The sequence below is a fragment of the Colobus angolensis genome, unplaced genomic scaffold (assembly GCF_000951035.1).
Source record: "Colobus angolensis palliatus isolate OR3802 unplaced genomic scaffold, Cang.pa_1.0 Scaffold589, whole genome shotgun sequence".
In the NCBI taxonomy this organism is placed as follows: domain Eukaryota; kingdom Metazoa; phylum Chordata; class Mammalia; order Primates; family Cercopithecidae; genus Colobus; species Colobus angolensis.
Window position 1 is genome coordinate 520,525 of NW_012119476.1, and position 15,041 is coordinate 535,565.

At 36.5% G+C, this 15,041-nt stretch overlaps 1 protein-coding gene across 2 annotated transcripts in view; it reads left to right on the forward strand.

The window, feature by feature from the left end:
- The window catches only part of ZDHHC15 (zinc finger, DHHC-type containing 15), a 174,017-nt gene extending 160,126 nt beyond the window's left edge, over nt 1-13,891 (forward strand). For both annotated transcript variants that reach the window (XM_011962253.1, XM_011962254.1), the window contains one exon: nt 9,414-13,891. The gene's annotated coding sequence lies outside the window, so the exon portion shown is untranslated. The remainder of the gene's footprint in view (nt 1-9,413) is intronic.
- The last annotated feature ends 1,150 nt before the right edge of the window (nt 13,892-15,041 follow it).

Genomic DNA, 15,041 nt, shown 5'->3' on the forward strand with positions numbered 1-15,041 from the left:
ACACACACACACACACACACACACACACACACACACACTAAAATTTACTTTTCCATCTATTAATGGATATCAGAGTTGTTTCTAGTTTTTTGCTCATACACATAAATCTGCTATAAACATTTGTGACCAAGACTTTGTGTAAACCTGTGCTTGGGTAAATACCAAGGAGTGGGATGGCCAAGTCATATAGTAAGCATAGAATTTTTTTTTTTAATGAACCATTTTTCTGTACTGTCCCTGTGTATGGTAGATGCTCACTCTCTCATACTTTCTGGATGGCTTTATCAGATTAAGTAAGTTCTATGTTTTTTAAACTATACTTTAAGTTCTGGGATACATGTGCAGAACGTGCAAGTTTGATACATAGGTATACATGTGCCATGGTGGTTTGCTGAACCCATCAACCTGTGATCTATCTACATTAGGTATTTCTCCTAAGACTATCCCTCCTCTAGCCCCCCAACCCCTGACAGGCCCCGGTGTGTGATGTTCCCCTCCCTATGTCCATGTGTTCTCATTGTTCAGCTCCCACTTATGAGTGAGAACATGTGGTGGTTGGTTTTCTGTTCCTGTGTTAGTTTGCTGAGAATGATGGTTTCCGGCTTCATCCATGTCCCTACAAAGGACATGAACACATCCTTTTTTATGGCTGCATAGTATTCCATGGTGTATATGTGCCACATTTTCTTTATCCAGTCTATCATTGATGGGCATTTAGGTTGGTTCCAAGTCTTTGTTATTGTGAACAGTGCTGCAATAAACGTATGTGTGCATGTGTCTTTATAGTAGAATGATTTATAATCCTTTGGGTATATATCCAGTAATGGGATTGCTGGGTCAAATGGTATTTCTGGTTCTAGATCCTTTAGGAATCACCACACTGTCAAAATAGTTTCCAAAGTGGTTGTGTATTTTACATTTCCACTGGCATGGAAGGAGAGTTCTAGTTGGCCCACATCCTTGAAAACACTTGATATTATCGAACTTTTAAATTTTAGCCCTTCTATTGGGATTTGTATTTTCCTGAAAATTAATGATGTTTGGCACCTTTTTCTGTCACAGTTTGCCATCTGTATATCTTATTTAATAAGTGCCTGTTCAAATAGTTTGCCCATTTACAAAATTGGGTTGTTTTTATATTATTAAATTGTAAGAGTTCTCTTATTTATTTTTTATTTTTTTCGTGAAAGTAAGATTTTTATTTCGTAAGATTTTTCGCTGGGTGCAGTGGCTTACATCTGTAATCCCAACACTTTGGGAGGCCGAGGCGGCTGGATCACCTGAGGTCGGGAGTTCAAGACCAGCCTGACCAACATGGAGAAACCTCATCTCTACTAAAAATACAAAATTAGCCAGGTGTGGTGGCACATACCTGTAATCCCAGCTACCCAGGAGGCTGAGGCAAGAAAATTGCTTGAACCCAGGAGGCAGGGGTTGTGGTGAGCTGAGATCGCGCCATTGCACTCCAGCCTGGGCAACAAGAGCAAAACTCCATCTCTAAATAAATAAATAAATAAATAATTTTTTAAAGATATTTCTCAGGATTCTTTTTCAAATATAACCTTTTTTTTTTTATTTTGGTAGGTTTTTGGGGAACAGGTGGTGTTTGGTTGCATGAATAAGTTTTTTAGTGGTGATTTCTGAGATTTTGGTGCACCCATCACCTGAGTAGTGTACACCATACCCAATGTGTAGTCTTTTGTCTCTTGCTGCCCCTACCCTTTCCCCCAAGTCCCAAAACTTCAAGGTATCAGTCTTATGCCTTTGCATCCTCATAGCTTAGGTCCCACATATGAGAACATACAATGCTTGGGTTTCCATTCCTGAGTTACTTCACTTAGAATAATAGTCTCCAATTCCATCCAGGTTGTTGTGAATACCATTATTTCGTTCCTTTTTATGGCTGAGTAGTATTCCACATATTTCATATACATATATATATATGTATATATATATACACACACACACACACACACACATACCACATTTTCTTTATCCACTCGTTCATTAATGGGCATTTGGGCTGGTTCCATATTTTTGCAATTGCAAATTCTGCTGCTATAAACGTGTGCAAGTATCTTTTTTGTATAATGACTTCTTTTTGTCTGGGTAGATACCTGATAATGGGTTTGCTGGATCAAACAGTAGATCTACTTTTAGTTCTTTAAGGAATTTCCACACTGTTTTCCATAGTGGTTGTACTAGTTTACATTCCCATCAACAACATAAAAAGTGTTCCCATTTCACCGCATCCATGTCAACATCTTTTTTTTTTTTTTTTTTAATTTTGTGACTATGACAATGCTTCCAGGAGTGAGGTGGTATTGCTTTGTGGTTTGATTTGCATTTTCCTGATAATTAGTGATGTTGAGAATTTTTCCATATGCTTGTTGGCCATTTGTATATCTTCTTTTGAGAATTGTCTATTAATGTTCTTAGCCCATTTTTTGATGGGATTGTTTGTCTTATTCTCAATGATTTGTTTGAGTTCTTTGTAGATTCTGAACATTAGTCCTTTGTTGGATGTATAGATTGTGAAAATTTTCTACCACTCTGTGGATTGTCTGTTAACTCTCCTGCTGCTGCTGATTATTATTATTATTATTATTATTATTATTATTATTATTATTATCATTTTTGGTGTGCAGGAGATTTTAGTTTAATTAAATCCCATCTACTTATCTGTGGTTTTGTGGTTTTGTTGCATTTGCTTTTGGGTTATTGGTCATGAAGTCTTTGCCTAAGCCACTATGTATAAGGGGTTTTCTGATGTTGTCTTCTATAATCTTTATGATTTAAGGTCTTACATTTAAGTCTTTGATTCATCTTCAGTTGATTTTTGTATAAAGTGAGCGATGAGGATCAGGTTTCATTCTTCTACATGTGGCTTGCCAAGTATCCCAGGATCATTTGTTAAATAGGGTGTCCTTTCCCCACTTTATGTTTTTGTTAGCTTTATTGAAGATCAGTTGGCTGTTAAGTGTTTGGCTTTATTTCTGGGTACTCTATTCTGTTCCACTGGCCTATGTACCTGTTTTTATACCGGTACCATGCTGTTTGGTGACTATGGCCTTATAGTATAGTTTGAAGTTGGGTAATGTGATGCCTCCAGATTTGTTCTTTTTGCTTAGTCTTGCTTTGACTATGCAGGCTCTTTTTCTGGTTCCATATTAATTTTAGGATTGTTTTTGTAGTGCTGTGAAGAATGATAGTGGTATTTTTATCGGAATTACATTGAATTTGTAGATTGCTTTTGGCAGTATGGTCATTTTCACAAGATTGATTCTATCCATCCATCAGCATGGGATGTGTTTCCATTAGTTTTTGTCATCTATGATATCTTTCAGCAGTGTTTTGTAGTTTTCCTTGTAGAAGTCTTTCACCTCCTTGGTTAGATATATTCCTAAGTTTGTTTGTTTGTTTTTTGTTTGTTTCTTTCATTTGGGTTTTTTTCTGCAGCTATTGTGAAAGGGCTTGTGTTCTTGATTTGATTCTCAGCTTGGTTGCTCTTGGTGTATAGCAGAGATAGTGATCATGTACATTAATTTGAAACTTTGCTGAATTTATTTTTTGCTGTTGTTGTTTTGTTTTTGTTTTTGTTTTTGTTTTGTTGTTGTTGTTGCAGTGGCAAGATTTATTAAAGTGAAAGTAAAGTGAAAGCAAAGGTAAAGCTTCCATGCAGTGGAAGGGGACCTGGAAGTGATGATGTTTCTGGCTTGGGTGTCTTATGCTTATATCCCCTTATGACTCCTCCCCTTTTCTTTTTTCTACTTTATAGGATTAGCTTATTTTCTCTCCATTTGTGGGTTGGTGAGCCTGACTGGTTAAAAACATCAGGTTGCAGCTAGAGTTTAAACTCCCTATATGATTGGTTGATGCTTCAATCCCTAACTTGTAGCTGTGACTCATTTTAGCTTAGGGGTAAATCCCCTTTGATTGGTTGAAGTTTCAATCCCTTACTTTGCTGAATTTATTTACCAGTTCTAGGAGCTTTTTGGATGAGTATTTAAGATTGTCAAGGTATATGGTCACATCATCAGCAAACAGTGACAGTTTGACTTCCTCTTTACCAATTTGGATGCTCCTTCTTTCTTTCTCTTGTCTGATTGCTCTAGCTAGGACTTCCAGTACTATGTTGAATAAAAGCTCATACATTTTTATCTGTTAACTACTCCATTTTAGGAATGCATCTTAATGAAGTCTGCACATCTGTTTATCATCAATATATTATAAGAATAGAAAATTTTAAAACTACATATCGAGTAATAGAGAAATGGTGAAATAAATTGCTGCTTCATCATGATAAAATATTATGCGACTGTTATAAATAATTATTTTGGCTGGGTACAGTAGTTCATATCTGTAATCCCAGCACTTTGCAAGGCCATGACAGGAGGATCATTTGAGCCTAGAAGTTTGAGACCAGCCTAGGCAACATAGTAAGACCCTGTCTCTACAAAAATTAGAAAAAAATAGCCGCACATGTTGGCACAGACGTGTGGTCCCTGCAACTCAAGAGGCTGAGGCAAGAAGATTACTTCAACCTGGGAGGTAGAGGCTGTAGTGAGCTGCGATTGCAACAATGCACTCCAGCCTGGGCAATAGAATGAGACCCTGTCTCAAAAACATAATAATAATAATGGCTATTATGATGATGATGATGATGAAGAAAAATTACTAGGGTTATTTGAAAAACTCGTATGAGTGCAGTTTAAATTTAAAAGTTTATTTATTATGTTTATTGAGATACAATTCACATACCATATAATTCGACCACTTAAACTGTACAATTCAGTGGTTTTTAGTATATTCACAGAGTTTTACAACCATCACCATACCACAATCAATTTTAGAACATTTTCATTACCCCAAAAAGAAACCCCATACACATTAGCAGTCACTCCCCATTTCTTTCACTCCCATTCCTAGGCAATTGCTAATCTACTTTCTGTCTCTATAGATTTATCTATTCTGGAATTTCATATAAATTGAATCGTACAATATATGGTCTTTGACGAGAAAATATTTGCAAATCAAATATCTGATAAGATATTTGTGTGGAGAATATATAAAGAACTCTTACAATTCGATAATAAAAACAATGCATGTTTCTATATTGGCAAAGGATCTGAATAGACATTTTTCCAAAGAAGATACACAAATGATTAGTAAACACATGAAAAGATGCTCAACATCATTAGCCATTAGGAAAATGCAAATCAAAGCCACAATGAGATACCATTAGCATCCACTAGGATGGCTATAATCCAAAAGACAGATAACGTATTGGAAAGGATGTGGAGAAATAAGAACCCTGATACATTGCTGTTGGGAATGTGAAAGGTGCAGTCACTTTGGAAAACAGTTTGGCAATCCCTCAAAATGTTAACATAATTACCATATGACACATCAATTCTACTCCTATGTATGTAACCAAGGAAAATGAAAACATATATCCACCCAAAAACTTGTACTTAAATGTTCATACCATTATTCATAATAGCCAAAAGTGGAAGCAACCCAAATGTCCATGTATTGATGAATAGATAAAGAAAATGTAGTATATCCATATAATGAAATACTATTTGGCAACAAAAAAGATGCATGTTACAACATGGATGAACCTTGAAAACATTAAAATTGAACTCATGGAGATAGAAAGTAGGAAGATGGTTACCAGAGGCTGGGAAAGGTAGTAGGGGGCTGGGAGGGAGGTGGGGATGGTGAATGGGTACAAACAAAAGTTAGAAAGAATGAATAAGGCCTACTATCTGATAGCACAACAGAGTGACTGAAGTCAGTAATAACTTCATTATACATTTTTAAATAACTCAAAGGAGTTATAATTGGATTATTTGTAACTCAAAGGATAAATGTTTGAGAAGATGGCCACTCCATTTTCTATGATGCATTTATTTCACATTGTATGCCTGTATCAAAACATTCTCATGAACCCCATATATACACCTACTATGTACCCAGAAAACTAAAAATTAGAAAAAACTAAAAATAAATAAATAAATCATTCTGTAAAGCTATAGTAGTCAAGACAGTGTGGCGTTCACTGTTATTCACCACAGTACTAGAAGGCCTAGCTGGAAGAGTCAGACAAGAAAAAGAAATAAAGGGCATCCAAACTAGAAAGGAAGAAGTGAAATTATCATTGCTTGCAGATGATACGATCTTACATTTGGAAAAACCTAAAGACTCCACCAAAAAACAATTACATAAACACATTCAGTAAAGTTGCAGGATACAAAATCAACATATAAAAACCAGTAGCATTTTTATATGGCAACAATGAACAATCTGAAAAAGAAAATAAGAAAGTAATTCTATTTACAATAGCTACAAATAAAATTAATACCTAGGAATTAACCAAAGAAGTGATAGATCTCTACAATGAAAACTATAAAACACTGATGCAAGAAAATGAAAAGTAAACACAAACAATGGAAAGATATTCCATGTTCATGGATTGGAAGAATCAATATTGTTAAAACGTCCATATTACCCAAAGCAATCTGCATATTTAATGCAATCCCTATCAAAATACAAATGACATTCTTCACAGAAATAGAAAAAGAATCTTAAAATATATATATAACCACAAAAAAGAATAGCCAAAGCTATTTTGAGCAAAGAGAACAAAACTGGAGGAATCACATTACCTGACTTCAGATTACACTACAGAGCTGTAGTAACCAAAATAGTATGGTACTGTAATGGAACAGAATAGAGAACCTAGAAAAAAATCCATACATCTACAGTGAACTCATTTTTGACAAATATTTCACAAACATGCATTGAGAAAACTGGGTATCCATGTGCAGAAGAATGAAACTAGACCCCTATTTTCACCATATGCAAATATCAGATAAAAATCGATTAAAGACAAGTCTAAGACCTCAAACTATGATACTACTACAAGAAAACACTGGGGAAACTCCAGGACATTGGACTGGGCAAAAATTTGTTAAGTAATGTCCTACAAGCACAGGCAACCAAAGCAAAAATAGACAAATGGGATGATATCAAGCTACAAAACTTCTGCACAGCAAAGAAAACAATCAAGAAAGTGAAGAGACATCCCACAGAATGGGAGAAAATATTTGCAAACTACCCATCCAACAACATATTAATAAGGAGAATATATAAGGAGCTCAAACAAATAGGAAAAAATCTCATAATCCAATTAAAAATGAGCAAAAGATCTGAATAGGCGTTTCTAAAAAGAGGACATATGAATGGCAAACAGATATAGGAAAAGGTGCTCAACATCATTGATAATCAGAGAAATACAAATCAAAACTACGAGGAGATATCTCACCCCAGTTAACGTGGCTTTTATCTAAAAGTCAGGCAATGACAAATGCTGGCAAGGATAAAAAAGGAAAAAAGTGGGAAAGGACATAAACAGACACTTGTCCAAAGAAGACATACAAACGGCCAACAAACATATGAAAAAATGCTTAACATTTTTAATCATCAGAGAAATGCAAATCAAAACCACAATGAGATACCATCACACAGCAGTCAGAATAGCTACTATTAAAAAGTAAAAAAATAACAGATATTGGCAAAGTTTCAGAGAAAAGCAAACCTTCCTACACTGTTGATGGGAATGTAAATAATACAGCCACTATGGAATACAGTTTGGAGGTTCCTCAGAAAACTAAAAATAAAGCTACCATATGATCCAGCAATTCTACTCCTAGGTATATACCCAAAGGAAAGGAAATCAATATATTGAAGAGATACCTGCATTCCCATGTTTATTGCAGCATGATTCACAATAGCCAAGATTTGGAAGCAACCTAAGTGTCCATCAACAGATGAGTGGATAAAGAAAATGTGGTACATATATACAAAGGAGTACTACTGAGCCATAAAACAGAATGAGATCCTGTCATTTGCAACATGGATGGAACTGAAGGTCATGTTAAGTGAAATAAGCCAGGCATAGAAAGACAAATGTCACATGTTCCCACTTATTTGTGGGAGCTAAAAATTTAAACAATTGAACTCATGGAGTTAGAGAGTAGAATGATGATTACCAGAGGCTGGGAAGGGTAGTGGAGGGGTGAGTGCTCGAGGGGAATTGGGGATTGTTAATGGCTACAAAAAAAAACCAGAAAGAATGAATAAGACCTAATATTTACTAGGGCAATAGGGTAACTATAGTCAAAAATAATTTAATTGTACATTTTAAAATAACTATAAAAGTATAACTGGATTGTTGGTAACACAAAGGATAAATGCTTGAGATGATGGATACCTCATATACCAAAATGTGATGATTATGCATTGCATGCATGTATCAAAGTATCTCATGTAATACATAAATATACATACCTACTATGTACCCATAAAATGAAAAATAAATTTAATAAGATACATTATCCAATTTTCCATAATTATAAGGTTGTGAATAATATCACTAAACATAAATCTTTCTCCTCATTTATAATCATTTCCATAGGATAGAATACTGGAAGCAAAATTACTGGTATGAATTTTTTAAAGGGTCAATGGATAAGGCCAAATCGTTTTCCGGAAAGCTTAAACAAATAGCTACTTGAGGGCCTACTATATGCCAGATATTGTTTCAGGCAGATTATACCATTTTACAGATGAGCAAACTAAGATCCATTGACATTATTTTTCTAGAGTTATGGAGATAAGAGGCAAAGCTAGAATTCAGATTCATAATTGCCCAATTTCAATGCTCTTGTTATTTCCATGTGGATTTCAAAAATAGTATTTTTGAAGTATCAAATTATATATTTAGTAAAGAAAATGTGGAAAATGCAAGTAGAAAGTAGAGAAATGAAAATAAATTACTAATGAATCCACCACTTTCGATACTTCAGTGTATTTCCTCAGTCTCTTATTACAAATATAATTTTGGGGGTGAAAAATATAGCATTGTAGGCCAGGCTTGGTGGCTCACGCCTGTAATCCCAACACTTTGGGAGGCCGAGGCGGGTGGATCACGAGGTCAGGAGATCCAGACCATCCTGGCTCACATGGTGAAACCCCGTCTCTACTAAAAATACAAAAAATTAGGCAGGCATGGTGGCGGGCGCCTGTGGTCCTAGCTACTCAGGAGGCTGAGGCAGGAGAATGTTGCTAACCTGGAAGGTGGAGCTTGCAGTGAGCCGAGATCGCACCACTGCACTCCAGCCTGGGTGACAGAGCAAGACTCCGTCTCAAAATAAATAAATAAATATATGTATAGCATTGTATATATAATTTTATATACTGCCTTTTTCACTTAACATTTTTCAGTGCTGATCTATACTCTTCATAAATGTAATTTTAATGGTTGCATATTATTGTCAAGTGGGTGTTACCACATGAATATTTACAGTTGTTCAGCTCATCTGTGAATTTCTTCTCTTCATTCCCAGGACTCACCATCTCTGCCTCCCATGAGGCTTACAGAGTTCAATGTTGGAAATCATTGTAATCTTCAAAATAAGTCACCGTGTTGGATTCAAATCTTCAAAATTTGAAAGAATTCCATCAAATACTTGCTGTGTAAATGTTTCTGGACTTCATATGATTTAATTTACTGACTGAAATCCAATTTGGAATTTGGTAGCAGTTAATTCAAGCCAATTTTTTTGTTTCTTCATTTCCCCTCCCCCAATCCATGAAAGCCTAAATGTAAAATATATCTTTTCATTCATCTTATCAGGTAAAAGGAAATTCAGAAAATGTCCTTAGGGTCTTTAATTCCCCCACAAAGATTATTAATCACATATATAGGGCCTTTGTGGTGTTGAAGGGAATCGGACTACATTTGCTGTTTGTGTGCATGTCCATTTGTGAACATGTACAGCATATCTATACAAAATTCTGCTATGGTGTGAAAATCAAGGCTAAAAGCCTGAAGCCTTTGTTTAATTATGCTTTTCCTCTAAATAGCAACTTAAATATTTGCTAGACTTTGAACCATCACTATATCAAGTATCTAAAATTTGGGGGGGTGATTCAGTACACTGTGACCAAGGTCCTCAAATTGGAACTTGAACAACAGTGTAAAACCTGTTCTGTCACAAATGTTCCTGAAAGCACCACAGCTACTCAAGAAGATCAAAATCAGGACATAAACTTTATTCAACATAATAATCAGTGTTTTAAAGACTTTTTTGTCAGGGTGTGGTAAAATTCTCCAATTACTTTTATTCATTTATCTGCTACCTAGTTTTATTTTAGCCTCTATGAATTATTTTTATGATGAAAGAAAATCCATAAGCCTAAGTTATGGCCCATAGGTTTTGTTAAGGATTTTCAGAGTGACTTTTCAGGTTTAATTTCACTGCCTTTCATAAGGGTGCAGTTTCACAGCTGACATTAGCCTGAGGATTAGCCCTAAAGAGCTGTGTTTTCATAGCAGGGGCTATTGTACAGACAGTGATAACCAAATAGTAATATGCCAACTCTTTCTTCTTTTTTTAGCTTCAGTAGTAGCTAAGCCATTAATACAGTTTGCATCAGTTTACCCATTTATTTATAATCAGCCTTTCTTTTAGTCCTAGTGCCTGAATCAACGAGTGAGAATACTAGTACTGCTTCTTTGCAATAATAATATCTTAAGAGTATTGATGTCTTTCATTTTTTTCATTCAGCAGTCTAGTGCCCAACTGCTGACAATAAAAGCTCCAACTCTTATAGAGATCAGTGGAAGTTAGAAGCATCTTACGGGTATCAAGGAATTGAGCTTCTAGAGGGATGATTTGGCTTACTAATTTATCATCCCTGAAATATTTTCGAGTAAAAAAGAGTTGCCTGCCACAATTTAGTGTTGGGGTTCCAGTGGAGCTGAGAAAGTGAACAATCCAGCTACTTAAAGCAACAACAAAACCTGTTCATCTGGACCCCTAGGTAATTTTGACCAAGGTGAGACTTTTGTCATAAATTAAATAGATTGTGGTCAGCATTACATTTGAGAGAATACTAGACATGAATACACTTATTAGGACTGTTTCTTAAACTCAGAAGCTAAAAAGCAGCCTAAATGACTGTGCACACACTGGGTTTCATGATGAAGTCTTCTTATATATTCAGATGGAAAAAAAATTTCCCCTTACACTCTTTCTCAAAATACTCTCTTGTTTGAGTTTTTCTTGAAAGCTTATTTGGCCATCCCCATGGTTTTATGACAGACAAGCCTTGTCTTCTATTCATATAGATATGCACCTTTTCTACATGTATGGCCTTTACTTACTACACAGTGAGTAGGCCTCAAGGTAATCTTCCTCTTTCGCATCAATCATCTTATGCCAAGCTTTCAGGCAGAGCAGCTGTTAACTATGATTCAAAGTCAGAAAAACATCAAGAACTTCTTTGATGCATAGGGTGTATCAGCACTCAGCTCCCACAGAAGTCAAGTCACAAAATATAGTGTCAGTTAACTATAAGGAAGTTCTGGAGAGGTAAAGCTCAGGAAAGCTATAATGCAAAGCTGATTGTTTAATGTCTTACAGACTTACACTGTCTTTAAAAGGCCAAATAAGGCTGGGCGCTGTGGCTTACGCCTGTAATCCCAACACTTTGGGAGGCCAAGGCAGCCAGATCACCTGAGGTCGGGAGTTCAAGACCAGCCTGACCAACATGGAGAAACCCCATCTCTACTGAAAATACAATAATTACCCAGGAGTGGTGGTGCATGCCTGTAATCCCAGCTACTCGGGAGGCTGAGGCAGGAGAATTGCTTGAACCTGGGAGGCGGAGGTTGTGGTGAGCTGAGATTGTGCCATTGCACTCCAGCCTGGGCAATGAGAGTGAAACTCTGTCTGAAAAAAAAAAGCCAAATAAATCAGTGTTTTATCAGGGGTCTTAGAGATAAAAAGAAATCCTATTCCTATTGTAGCATTTTGGTCTCATTGGTTTATAGACTCTGATAATATCTCCATCCATGGATCATTTGAGTGTTGACTAATGTACATAGGTACCCAATTGGTTGATTATTAATCAAGAATACAGAGTTCTGTTTAATAATTAGCACACCCTGATCTGGCTTCTTTGCTTGGTTTTCCTTGGATCCCTGTCCAGTAACCTCTGTGGACTCTCATTCCCTAATCGTTGATACTCATTTTCTCCGTTTGCAAAATGAAGATACTCATTGTTAGGATCCTACTGCTGAAGGGTGCTATGTAACTTTCTAGTGCTCCTACATGTCTTTAATTATAGGACTGGAATGAAAAGTTTAACCATACAGTATTTCTAAGCAAAATAGCGTACTCCATTCTTTTATCCGTGCTCTCATTGCTGATTTGTTCTTGCAGAACTTAGAGTACTTTGTTAATGTTCTTCCATTCACTCCAATAGGATCCTCAGAAAGAGACAGAATAAAAGAAAATGTTCCCCATGGTACAGCTGGAAATATTAAGGGGAAAAGAGTTTAAGTGGTCCCCAATGGAACACAGCTGTCTTATGCAGGGCTCACAGTTACCATGTACAGTACACTGTTAAAGTAACTTGGCTTCCCAGGATTGGAATTATCATGGAGCAGTTAGAATTTTGAGAGTATTTACAACAGGATCACATTTTGAAAGAGTCACATTTTGTCAAAAATCTGAAAAGTATGCAATTTGTACAACTCTTACTTTCTATAAGAATGTAATATATGCCTCTTTCCCCTATTGGCCCCATGTGACACATATTTTTCACACTATGTGGCATCAACCAGTGCCATTACCTCCTGTGGCAACATAGAGCCCAATCTCAAGGCAGACATTGCCAAGGTAAAGAATGCGCTCCATGTTTATGCCAAATTGCACAAAGTATAGACATTGAGGTTAATGGAGATTTAAGCACAATCCTAGCAAGTAAGTTTTAAGAATACTGAATATTATACATTATTGTAACATAAACCTAAAATTTAGCAGGGCCCAAATTCATAGGAATGTAACAGTCATTGAAAGCCTATTCTTTTCACCTCTCATCACACATATCTACATACATGTATGCACATGTACACACACACACATTTTCTCCAAAGCAGGCTGCCTGGTCAGCAGGAGCAAATACTTTAATTTAAAGGAATGATTCTCTGTTTTCTCCTTTTAGAAAAAGAGTCTAAGAATCACAGCATATGAAGAATGTTCAATTTATACATTCCAGAATCTCTGCTCTCAGAGTAGCTAAGAGAATCGGTACAAAAGACGTTCTATGCAGAAGCACAGAGGGCATCTAACAAGATAGTCAGGCCCTTGGAAAAGATCCATATTCTTAGAAAATTAATGAATTCCATCTTGTTAGGAATTGGTTGATGAGGTATTGTACATCTGCATTTCTTTAACCATAGCTGTAATGTACCATATTAAATTGTAGACTTTTGCATGCGGGTATTGTATAATATAATAATGAATGGGTGGCTCCTAGTAGCATGCAACCCATGACTGTTTACATCCCCAAAAGGGCTAGGTCTGTGTCCTGCACAGTATTCAAAACCATTAAATGTGTTATTTGTGGGAGGATGGTACACAGCCATCAGCAGAACGAGTTAAAACCAACAATGAATTCAATATATCAGGAAATAGATTCTTAGTAGGGAATGGCATTAAAGAGAAAAAAAACAATTAGATAAGATGCATTCAATGAATAATTACTTTCACTCTGCTGGCTTAATCAGTGAAGGAACACAGAAGGAAAGCTGGCAGTGGGTCTTGGTAATATATGAACTATATTGGAGTGCCAGAAAAGGAGACCTCAGTAGTTAAGCCCAAGTTGCCAATTTGCTACAATTATTTTTCCCACCAATCTGCTCAAAATGACTGTATATAGTATTCTTAAAACCATGTGTCTTGGTGAAGAAATATTGACAAACACTGGCCAGCTTTATCTTCCTATATCCTTTATTAAAAGTATATGCATATAATTGTTGGGTTTTTTCCTAAATCGTGGCTTTGTTAAACAATGTTGGCAAACCCTAAAGTTTCAGACTACTCTAAGGAAGTTTCTATACATCTAATTTCATAGGGGTATAGTGCCGTTTATTCACTCAGGTTGATTGGTGTGTGTGGTATGTTGACTCCTCTGTAACATCTCACCTTCTGAGCCGCCCTTCCATGCGTTCAGTATTTCTGTCTTTTTTTTTTTTTTTTTTTTTTAGACAGAGTCTCCCTCTATCACCCAGGCTGGAGTGCAGTGGCGCAATCTCGGCTCACTGCAAGCTCCGCCTCCCAGGTTCACGCCATTCTCCTGCCTCAGCCCCCCAAGTAGCTGGTACTACAGGCACCCGCCACCACGCCTGGCTAATTTTTGTATTTTTAGTAGAGACAGGGTTTCACCATGTTAGCCAGGATGGTCTCAATCTCCTGACTTCGTGATCTGCCCACCTCAACCTCCCAAAGTGCTGGGATTACAGGTGTGAGCCACCACGCCTAGCCAGTATTTCTGTCTTATGTTCCTACATGAATATGAATTGGGAAATTATCTGCAATGGCTTTTAGATAGAAAGTTGACCAGTCTAGTGACAATCACATTCAGTCATCTCTGTTCAGCCTCTCACATCTTTTGCCTTTCACTCTGCCATTGTGATGAAAAGAAAAAGAAAGAACTTTTCTTATGTGCCTAAGGGTGAAGTGAACTCTGGATTGCTTTTTCTTACACTGAAGTCTATGTGTACTATTCTCCAGATGCATGTCACCTGAAAAAAGACACATAGAGGGTAGCAACAGACACTGGGACCTATCAGAGGGTGAAGAGTGGGAGGAGGGAGAGGACCAGAAAAAGTAACTAATGGGTACTAGGCTTAATACCTGGGTGATGAAATAATCTGTACAACGAACTCCCATGACACAAGTTTACCTATATAACAAACCTGCACATGTACCTCTGAACTTAAAATAAAAGTTAAAATAAGCATAAACAAAACACACTAAAAAAGAAACACAGTAGCCCACTTACTCCTAAATCATACATTACCCTCAGAGAAATATTTGAGGAGACCCTCATTAAGGTAAACCCCAAATAAGGTTTCCCTCAATTGATGCACCATTTGCAGGAAAAGTCCTTTTTCAGACAGA